Raw genomic sequence first — 9,676 nt, 5'->3', positions numbered from 1 at the left:
ACGGGCACCTCCTCGCCGGCCACAGGCCTGACCCACGAGGGGCCTGTGCCCCGACGGGCACCTCTGTAGCTCCTTCAGGTCCCCTCTGTGGGACGGTGGCGGGTGTGTAGTCTGCTAGCGAGGGGCAGCTTGGGCTTTTCACTGGTCCTTCCTGTGGAAACTGCTAAAAGAAACCACGGCGCAAGATGCGTTTTTGCTACATTGCAGCTTCTGTCTGCAGAGAGGCTGTGCATATGCAGGGCTGTTGCTGTGCTTTGGATAGATATTGTTATGTGGGGGATGTAGAAAAGTGAGGGTTTTTGCTGTTTAATCAGAGCTAGCTGAATCTGTGTTGAATTCGCTTCAGAGCAGCCGGGATGATGCTCCCCTTCCCTTACTGACTTTCCCTTCCCTTGCCCTGAGGACACCCTGGGTTAAGGCTTCCATTCTCCTTCCCTGGATACCTCTATGTGGGAGCTTAGTACATYGTCAAGTGCCCTTCCTGGCCCTCTTCAGTGTGGGACATGATCGTGTTTGATGGTGCTCTGTGACACGTCCCAGTATATTGGGGGTTGCGGAGTATCTGTTGGCGAAGGCGGCAGGGCAAAGGCAAGCCCAGACCTGGTGGTGGCCTCCTGGAAGACCTTGGGGCCCAACCTGCGTGAACGTCTCCAGCTTGCAGCAAGGGTTGGCAGTTGTACCCAAACGGCCCCAGGTGCTTTTTGTTTTGTGGTGTGGGTTATTGACCGCTAGAATAGGAACGTCTGAGCCTTTTTCTCTCAGTTGTAGTAAAAACTTCAGACTTGGCATAAACTGCAGTTTTTTTTTGGAGAGGGGGAAGGCTGGATCTTTCTTCTCTAAGGCACTGAACTGGTTTAATTGAAAGAACAATTTGATTTGCTGCTGTAGCTGCTGCTACAGTAAAATAGCTTGGAATGCTAGCAAATTTTTACCTCGCTCACCCAAACCCAGGATTTAATACTGGCAGGTGAACTTCTGAAGGCTGCTATCAAGTATACAGAGACAATAACTGTCTTAGAGGTGGAACTTTGTCAATATTTTTTGCCTTGGGCCAAAAAACATTCACGATAATGGAGTGCTAAAGCCCTGCTCAGAAATGTTGCAGTAGAGAAAGGGGAATTTATTCCGAGTTTGAGAGTGCAGTATTTTGGTAGCATGTGTGGTTTCTTAATCATCCTGATGTTGAGGCATCAACCATCAAGACATTTGGGGGGACCCTAAAGGCATCCTTCTTCCTCACTGAGAGCTCCCCTCGTGCTTTTAAGCTCCTGTAAAGCCAGCTACGTTTCYTGTTCTTCATACCATGAGAGCTGTTCTGATCCAAAATGCCTTTTCCTGTGCCTTGCAACCTGGCCAGAGGATGTTCTCCTATTTTAAAATATCCATAGCGGAAAAGAGGAGAAAAAAATCAAAACTATGATACTGAGAAATTAAATAGATAGCCAGAAAGAGTAGTTTGCTTGTTTCTGAATGATTGTGAGATGATAATCATAAAGTGATTCGGAGAACAGATAATAGAAGTCCCTTGGGATTGCTTATGTAATATGGGAGCATTTTATAATGCCATAAATAAAGAGCCAAGTAAACTCTTATAAACTTATTTTATTAATGTGCATTGATTTATAGTTACAATTATTAGGCCCAGGAATACAGACAAATGCTTGTTGTTTGGAAGTAGGCGAGCGATAAGGGAAATAACTCTTAGCTCGAATGTGCAAGAGGAGGCAAGAGGGAGGAGATGCTCAACTCGGGAAGTTGCCAGCCCCAAGGTTGACTTTTGCCTGGTTCCAAATGCTCCAAATGCTGTCTCTTCTTCTTGGCATCTTTCTGAAAAGGAAGATTAACAGTATGAGACAAAAATCTCTTTAAAAAAAAAAAAGCACACAAAAAAGCTCAAAAATAAAAATAAAAAAAAAAGTTGCCTGGATATCTGTGTCTGTTTTGGGGAATGGCAGAGGTTTTTTTCGTTGTGTTTGTGTAAGAAGACCCCGGTTTGGTAAAGCACGGGGGGAAAGCCCTCCGTTATTGATTCAAGCCCTGGCAGCAAACTGAACCGTGATACTCCCAGCCTTGTAGCAGTGTCTTTGATGCCGGCATATGAATGCAGAAATAAACAAAAAGGGACCATGCCAGTTGCAGCTGCTTTCAATAATCAGCAAACAAAATTGTAGGAAATGGTATTCTCTAAATTAWGGGGAAAAAAAAGGAAAAAAAAATCTTTGTAAGATCTTTATAGACCTTTCTCTTTTAATTCTTTTAGGCAGAATTGAAACAGTGTGAGGGTAGGTGAATGTGTTCTCCTAAAGGCAAGGGAAGTCTAGCACAAATACTATATGCGTGACATGCTTTTCACTGAGTTCCAGTACTGCAGCTCTTCAGCAAGCAAGCCTGCTCATAGGAGACAGCGCGTTGGGCTCACTGTGCTTTCTGCTTTAACACGCATAGGATGCGCTTGCAGTGGGCTCTGATAAGCCAAGTGTGCGGTCTCATTTATGCCCATTCCTAGGCCAGTGTCGGGGCCTGCGTTTGCAGCCCTGGACTCGGCTGTGCGCTGCYCTGGCCACGGGTAGAGCCCCTGCTGACGACCACACGCACGTTTCGGAGGCAGACTCTAACTTCATTGCTCACAGGTTAAGCACACGCCTTTCCTTAACATAGGAGTACTCCCAGGGCAGTTTGAAATCGTGTCCGTGTTTTAAGTCGTTCATTGGCTGGTAATCTATTCCTCTAAATTACAGTTGTGTSGTTTTGTATTAGTTACAGGAAAGCAAGATCCTAAAACAAGATCCTAATTGGTGGCAGCCAACTTTATGTTACGCGGAGTTCACCCCACATCTCTGGGGCACGGCTGTATTGACAAAATGGGCATTCTGTAGTAAGGAGATTGGTTAGAAAATGTTAGTCCTCCCAGATTCTGGAGCCTTGTTTGGTGGCTGTTTGTATGAAACATATGGAGGACTTCTGACTGTGAATGTGCTGCCGTGCAGAGAGTTGGGAAGTGGATTTTATTAGATATTCCAAGGTTTTCCAGTTTAAAGGTAGCTGAATTTGTGCCATGGATTTCACTTTCAGATACAGTAATCATTACATATATGTTATTTTTGCTATTCCTTAAGGCATAGACTTTGCACTTAGGTAATGTTATATTTTTCTGCAGGTAGCATCTAGTCAGAAAATTTACATTTATTTTCTAGTACAGCTGCAAATTGATGCTATGTTTAGTATTTTCTCTGAGCAGGTGTGGGATTAAAATAGTTTTTGCAGCTAAYGTACTTGTTTACCGTGTCCCAGCTAAGCATTAATATTATTATTGATGACAGTGATCATCCTCTGCAGATACATGACCTCTTGTGTTTCTCTCTTCCTACATACTTACGGGGTTCCCTGTTTAACTGAATGCATGTTCGGATTAGACAACGCAAACCCTTCCAGATTTCCGTTTTCACGTCCACAAACTTGTGATTTTTATGAAGAGACCAAAGAGCGGCAGGCGAAGCCCAGGGGCCCCTTCTCACGTTTTAGCCAAGATTGAGCAGCGGGATGGCACGGTGAGTSAGGGCCTGGCCCGGGCTTTGCTCGGTACCGCCTGTGATGTAGCCCGGTACCAAACACAACAAGTTACAGTGTGAACACAGTGCGCTCTTCACAAGAAAGGGAGCAAGTGTGTTTTATATCATAGCCCTGTGTTCTTTGAATCACGGTRCCTGATGTGCTCGACTGTTTGGTTGCTGCCCGCTAAGTCACTGGARCATCAGTGAGGAGCCGCGGGCCCAGCCTGGGGCACGTCCGTGTGGGCAGGAGCGGTTCCCCTCAACGCCCTGGATCGGGACCTCACTGCGCCCTTCCGTAGGCAAGGAAAATAACCGTGCCAGTGCTGCGCCCTCCTCCTTTGCTTAGCACCTCACAGATCCTTCGCCTTAGCTGGTCCGTGTCCGGATCTTCACTGGCCAGTGTATAGGTGCCGAGAGGCRGCTGGTAAATGAAACAGTATTTGAGCTTTTCAAGCACGAAATAACAACTGATGACAGTACCTTTTCTGTTCATTTCCCTTAATGTTCTCCACAACTCACTCAGACTAAAATAATTTTTGAAAAAGATAACATTTCCTTTGAAATAAGGAGGTGATTTTCCTCTTCTCTCCTTTTGCACAGATAATTTTAAATGTTTAGGACAAGACAGGTCTGGTGAAAGCCTTTTCTCCAATGTTTGTGTGGCTCTGATTTTRCTTTACAAGGTCTCTTACCCTCTAACCATGTATTGTTTTATTCAGCTTGGTAAGGGCAACATTTGTTGTATTAAGAATGATGCATGTAATGGAACAAAGTCTTTGCTCTGTTATATCCATGCAGTCTCAGGAGAGTTCATGAATTTGCACCTGTGTAAGTGAGAACAGAATTTGACTGTATCTATTTTACTTATTTATGCATTTATTTTTGTCAAGGCTTGTATGCGTTGCTTACTGTAGGTATAATTTTTCTTCTTCATTGGTTTTGCTGTCTCTAGGAACATTTACTAGTGCATGGGCAGCTGGTTCGTTTCTGTTTCCCTTCCTCTTTTTCAGCTACTAAATCACATGAGAAAACAAATCATTGCACACTTTGATGATACTGCCCTTCCACAGGGCCATTGCTGTGTTCTCCACAGGTTTGCTGTATGGTCAGAAATGGAGCCAAACTGAAATACAAGTGATCAGACATGCACAGGGGATAATCGTTCCTGGAAATAATGCTAATAATAATAATACCTAGCTGGGACCCAGTAAACAAGCAAGTTAGCAGCGTTAATCCCGTGTGCTTTAGATGTCTGTCAGTACTGGGGTTTGTGAGCCTCTCCCTGTTAAGGTATGGCATACTATAAGCAGGTTTGAGGATCCAGTTTCTCCTTGGTATTTGATAATGCTGTCCATAAACCTCTGACCTGCAGGCAAGTCACTAAAAAACCAACGATGGAGTTCTGCAAAACCATGAGCTGTTTTAGCAATTCGTGATGGCTCCAACATTCTGCATATTATCATTATTATTATTATTATTGTTATTATTTTGCAGAAAGGTGAACACGTTCACCTAACCAAGGGAAGATGCTTGCTCAGGTACATGCATGTATGTGGTGCGAGGTCCCTGCCGTTCAGGGAACCTGCTGCTCCGGTTGGATTCAGACCCCTTCACCTGCCAAGAAAGCCCTGACTCCATAATCAATGGGGAAGTGAGACCTTGGATTGAATTCATTTCCAGGTCTATCCTTGCTGCTATCGATGACTTTTTTGTTATTAATATAGAACAGTGTTTAAAATGAAATAAAATGTATGAAATGTTACCAGACATTTTTGGTAAGCACTATAGCATTTTAATGTTAATCTGAAGCAACTAAAGGCCACATCTCAAACACATGAAAGCGCTCSACGTCTCCAGTGTTAGGAGACAAGTGAGTTGAAAATGACTTCTGAAGAAACCACAGGCTATCGATTGTGTTATTTGTAAGCAGGGTTATTATGAGCATCTTAAACGCTATTCCGTTTTCCTGTCCTGAAAGGAAGCACAAACAAAAACACAGACAATGTGCAGGGACTTGCTGCTGCTTTCACTTAAAGCCCGTGTTTCGTTGCAGGCTTTTTGTGGCTAAAACAGCTGAGTTGAGGGATCTGGCACGTAAAGGAAAAGCTCTGAAAGAACCTGGGGTTTGAGAGACATCAAAAAAGTTGTAAATAAAAGAGAGCAATGAAAATTAAAATGATAAATACAAAAATATTGTGACTGATTGTTTTTTTTATTTAGGTTACAGCACTATGAACAGTGATTTTTACTTGGGTGAATAAACGCCAGGAATTTTATCCTTCTCTGCTGTTGATGCTTTTTTCTATTTTTTTCCATTATTATTTGCTAAATACATTATGACACTTTATTTGCCTTGGTCCAGAGCTTTGAGACCTCTGTGTGGCTTCACCACTGTAGCAATTTCACAAATAAATCCCCAATCATTGTGCAGAAATATCACAGCTTACATAAAGACAGCGTAATTTTTATGGTGGAAAAAGCTGGATTATGCTGGGATAGTTGGATTGCTGTATCCATAGGAATGTCTGTAGGATATACGCGCTCGCATCCTGTCTATCTCTTTAATYAGCACTTAGTAGTTTTTGCTAAAGCAGAGAATTTTGGAAGGACAGTGGTGGTGTCTACATTCTTTGATTAAAAACATTTCATTTTATGGACAAATGTTATTTCTGCGCGTGCAAAATCAGGACGTGTTGTTAGTCTTTTGTTAATTTCCAAATAATTAAACATTATTATCTATTTACCAATGAATAGATGCGATCTGTTTACAGTATCAAAGATGTATATAAAGCGCCCAGCTATAGCTGACGCTCTAATTAAAATACATCATTGTTTGTCATGGTTTTAAGGCGAAAATTAAAAAGCGTTGCCAAATTAATCTTCAATCAAGAGTTCATTAATTAGCTAACCTCCTGTAAATGGGCTGCAGTTCGGTGACAGCTCACTAAAGGAGCCTTTAAATGAATTCCTGATTGTATCAATCAGACAGGGGAAAAAAATTAGATTTGCTGCTCTTTTGCAGGTCCCTTCAAACAATTCCCCAACATTTAATGCACACAATGGATGTTAAACTATTTTAAAGTGATGAATCCTTTTTATTACTGTCCCATACTCTGTTACTCCTTGCTGTATATCAAGGGGAAATGTATAACACTGCCAAGGTTTCATGATCCTGAACAGAATACAGTGGAGGAATGTGCTTTATAACGTAGTAATAAGCAGTTGCTTGAAATAACATCATAACTTTCTATGAGAAAAACATTTCGTGCAAATTATTGATTATATAATAGTCTTTAGTAAAATTTACTTTGCTTCTGTCATGAATTGTAAAATCCGAGGCCTGAAGTGGTCAGGTACTGCAGCTGCATTTGTGCTCRCAACGTAAAATTTCTAGACCTCGAGACTATCTGGAAATGTCTGCCACAAAAGTGACAAATTAAAGATGTTACCTGTAGATTAGAGTATATTTCTATGTTGCTTTAGCACATGCAGTACCTACCTAGACCCATTGCAAGGCTGAAAGAAAAATGCATATACTCTTTGGTCATAGAAGATAATTCATAATTTTGTGATTTGTGTATACACAATACAATACAATACAATAAAATAATAAGTATTGTTTTTCCCCTGCATCTATTTGGTCTACATATATGCCTTTTGTAGCCCTGTGTGAGCGTTCTATGCAATGTACACAGCCAAAGAGCATTGCCCTGCTTGCTTAYTGATGTCACAAGTGCCCCTGAAGTTTGGGGAGCCAGTCCTTAGTTAACGTTTGGGTTAGTTCTCTTCTTGGAAAAATATATAAGGGTTTGAAATTTTGCAGGCAGATACGGGTAGTAGTTGAGGGGGATACGGGACATTTATTTAGCATATTCAGATATTCAAAATCTGTTTGAGATGAAAGCATTAATGAAGGTCAGGAAAGATGACCTGTTAAATCACAAAGTGACGTGTTGCGTATTATGACATCTTAAATGTATACAAACAGGACAGCCATGGAGAACTTTGTCTCCTCCATATAAATATTTCCATTTGCTTTGTATTACATGTAGTGAGATTATTAACCACTATCTGTAATCAATGCATCATTCTAAGTTATTGAAAAATACCTCTCAACCTTGTTGACGTAAATGATACAATTTACAAATTACACGTAATGATGGCGTAATGATACAATTTACGTAAATTACAAATTAAATTGGTATATTTTTCTGATCAGGCTAAAATGGTGCATTTTAGTTTTCATCAACCAGGAGCCAATAACCGTGTCCAGTGCTGTTGTAGTGGTTGAATCCATCCTGCCAGTTTAGCCGTGGAGGTGCGTGGCTTATTTCTTACTCCAGGTGTTTGCATCAGCGTTTCGTACAGATACAGTAATCCAGTGGGAAGGAAAGTCTCTTTTCTTTTCCCATTTTGCTCCCTGCTCTGTGCTGATTTGCATGTGCATGTCAAATCCGGCCCGGCCAGTTTTCATGGGATTGAGGGACACAAAACGACCTTTTCCCAAGTTCTTTGCCACGGGAAGGTGCTCGCGCCGGAGCGCGCCGGTGGGGGAAGAGGCGGCCAGGGCCGTCGCTCGCGGATCGCGGAGCCGCCGCTCGCAGCAGCTCGATGTGCTCGCCCACGCAAAGCCCTGCCCGCTGCCCTCTTGTAATTGGGCCTGCGCTCAGGGCTACTGCAGTTAGGCTAGATTAAATCTCGCTGTCAGTCAGGCCGCATGAGGCTCAGGAAGCTCCCGGGCTGGAGCTCGGGGCGCTGCGGTCYTGCTCCAGAGCAACTTCGCTGGCTGCTCCTGGCTCGTCTCCCCTCCGACGGCTGCAGCTCTCCGTGCATAATGGACACCCCTTACATAAATTATGTAACTCCGTTTCTCCCCTGTCTGACAGGCACGGTTTGCTTAAAAATAAATGCAGGCCTGGTAATCTAGGTTGCCCGGCCATCGTTTCAGCCAACTGCACGTGTTGTTAGTCGTTGCATGAGCCAAAGAGCAACCAAATGCCACTAATTATGTYATCAACTTACACATCGTGTGTATCTGCATGCATGTAGGAGATGGGTCATGTACACCTAGCATGTATGAGAAAATACAGAGGCTTTCAGCGGGGCTTCTATCAAAATAATTACCCAAGCGATTATGTGTGCTATTCAGCTAACTTTTGCCGGCGACKGTGTTTCTGTGCTTTTGTGTTCGCCAACCTTCCTGCTTCGAGTTCTCTTAGGAACTATTAGACTGACAGTTTCCAAATTGTGCAGAAAAGACAGAGAGAAGGGCTTTTTATAGCAGATTGTGCCTTTATTGCAGGTAGTTAATAAGTATTAATATCATAGAAAAATCAATGGGTTAAATGCAGTTTTATCACTGAGGCCGGTGCACAGAGTTCAGTCCTGTGCAGCATTTTCGGGAGGGCATCTTAGGAAGGTCTCAGCGCGGAGACTCTTTTCCTCCCACTTCAGGATCATTTTGTCACTCAACTCTATAGTAAGATTAATAATAATAATAATATTTAATATTGAGACTTTTTGGCCTTTGTACATTTTTAGAATTAAATATATTTTAAGTATTGGCTCTTCAAAGGAGACTTATGTAGACTGCTGAAATTCCATTACCTAGAGTTTGGGCAATAGCATCTCTCAAATGTTGTGCATGGACAGACACAATTGTTGTGTATGCACACTCACAATTATATCCTTTAAAAATTATATATATATATATATATGTGTACATATATATATATATATAATATATGTGTACATTCAGTTTCTTCTTTTGTGTGAGGATTTGTTTAGTTCTTGAGCTTATTATAATAAAACTGTTTTCATTTTAAGAATGTAGGCTTTGTCTAGTGATAACCTTTGTATTATGCAAAGGAAGACCTTGCAAAGAATAATGCAGTGATTTGTCTTTTATGAAGAAGTTCTCTGGGTTGGTGTGGCAGATTTCTATAGTGTGTGATGGGTGGGGAGAGGAGGATAGTTCATAGGTGGGAATCTCAACTAATACATTTATATTTGGCCATTGTTGTCTCCCTCCCAGTTACTGGAAAAGCCTTGAGAAAAGTAAACCAAGAGCTTTTGTACTGTCATATTTGATTTGGACTGTATTCTTACTGTTGTTTGAAGCTAAC

Source organism: Nothoprocta perdicaria, unplaced genomic scaffold (genome assembly GCF_003342845.1).
Source record: "Nothoprocta perdicaria isolate Ctin4 unplaced genomic scaffold, notPer1 scaffold_24, whole genome shotgun sequence".
Taxonomy (NCBI): Eukaryota; Metazoa; Chordata; class Aves; order Tinamiformes; family Tinamidae; genus Nothoprocta; species Nothoprocta perdicaria.
Note: the sequence above shows the minus strand (reverse complement) of the source record.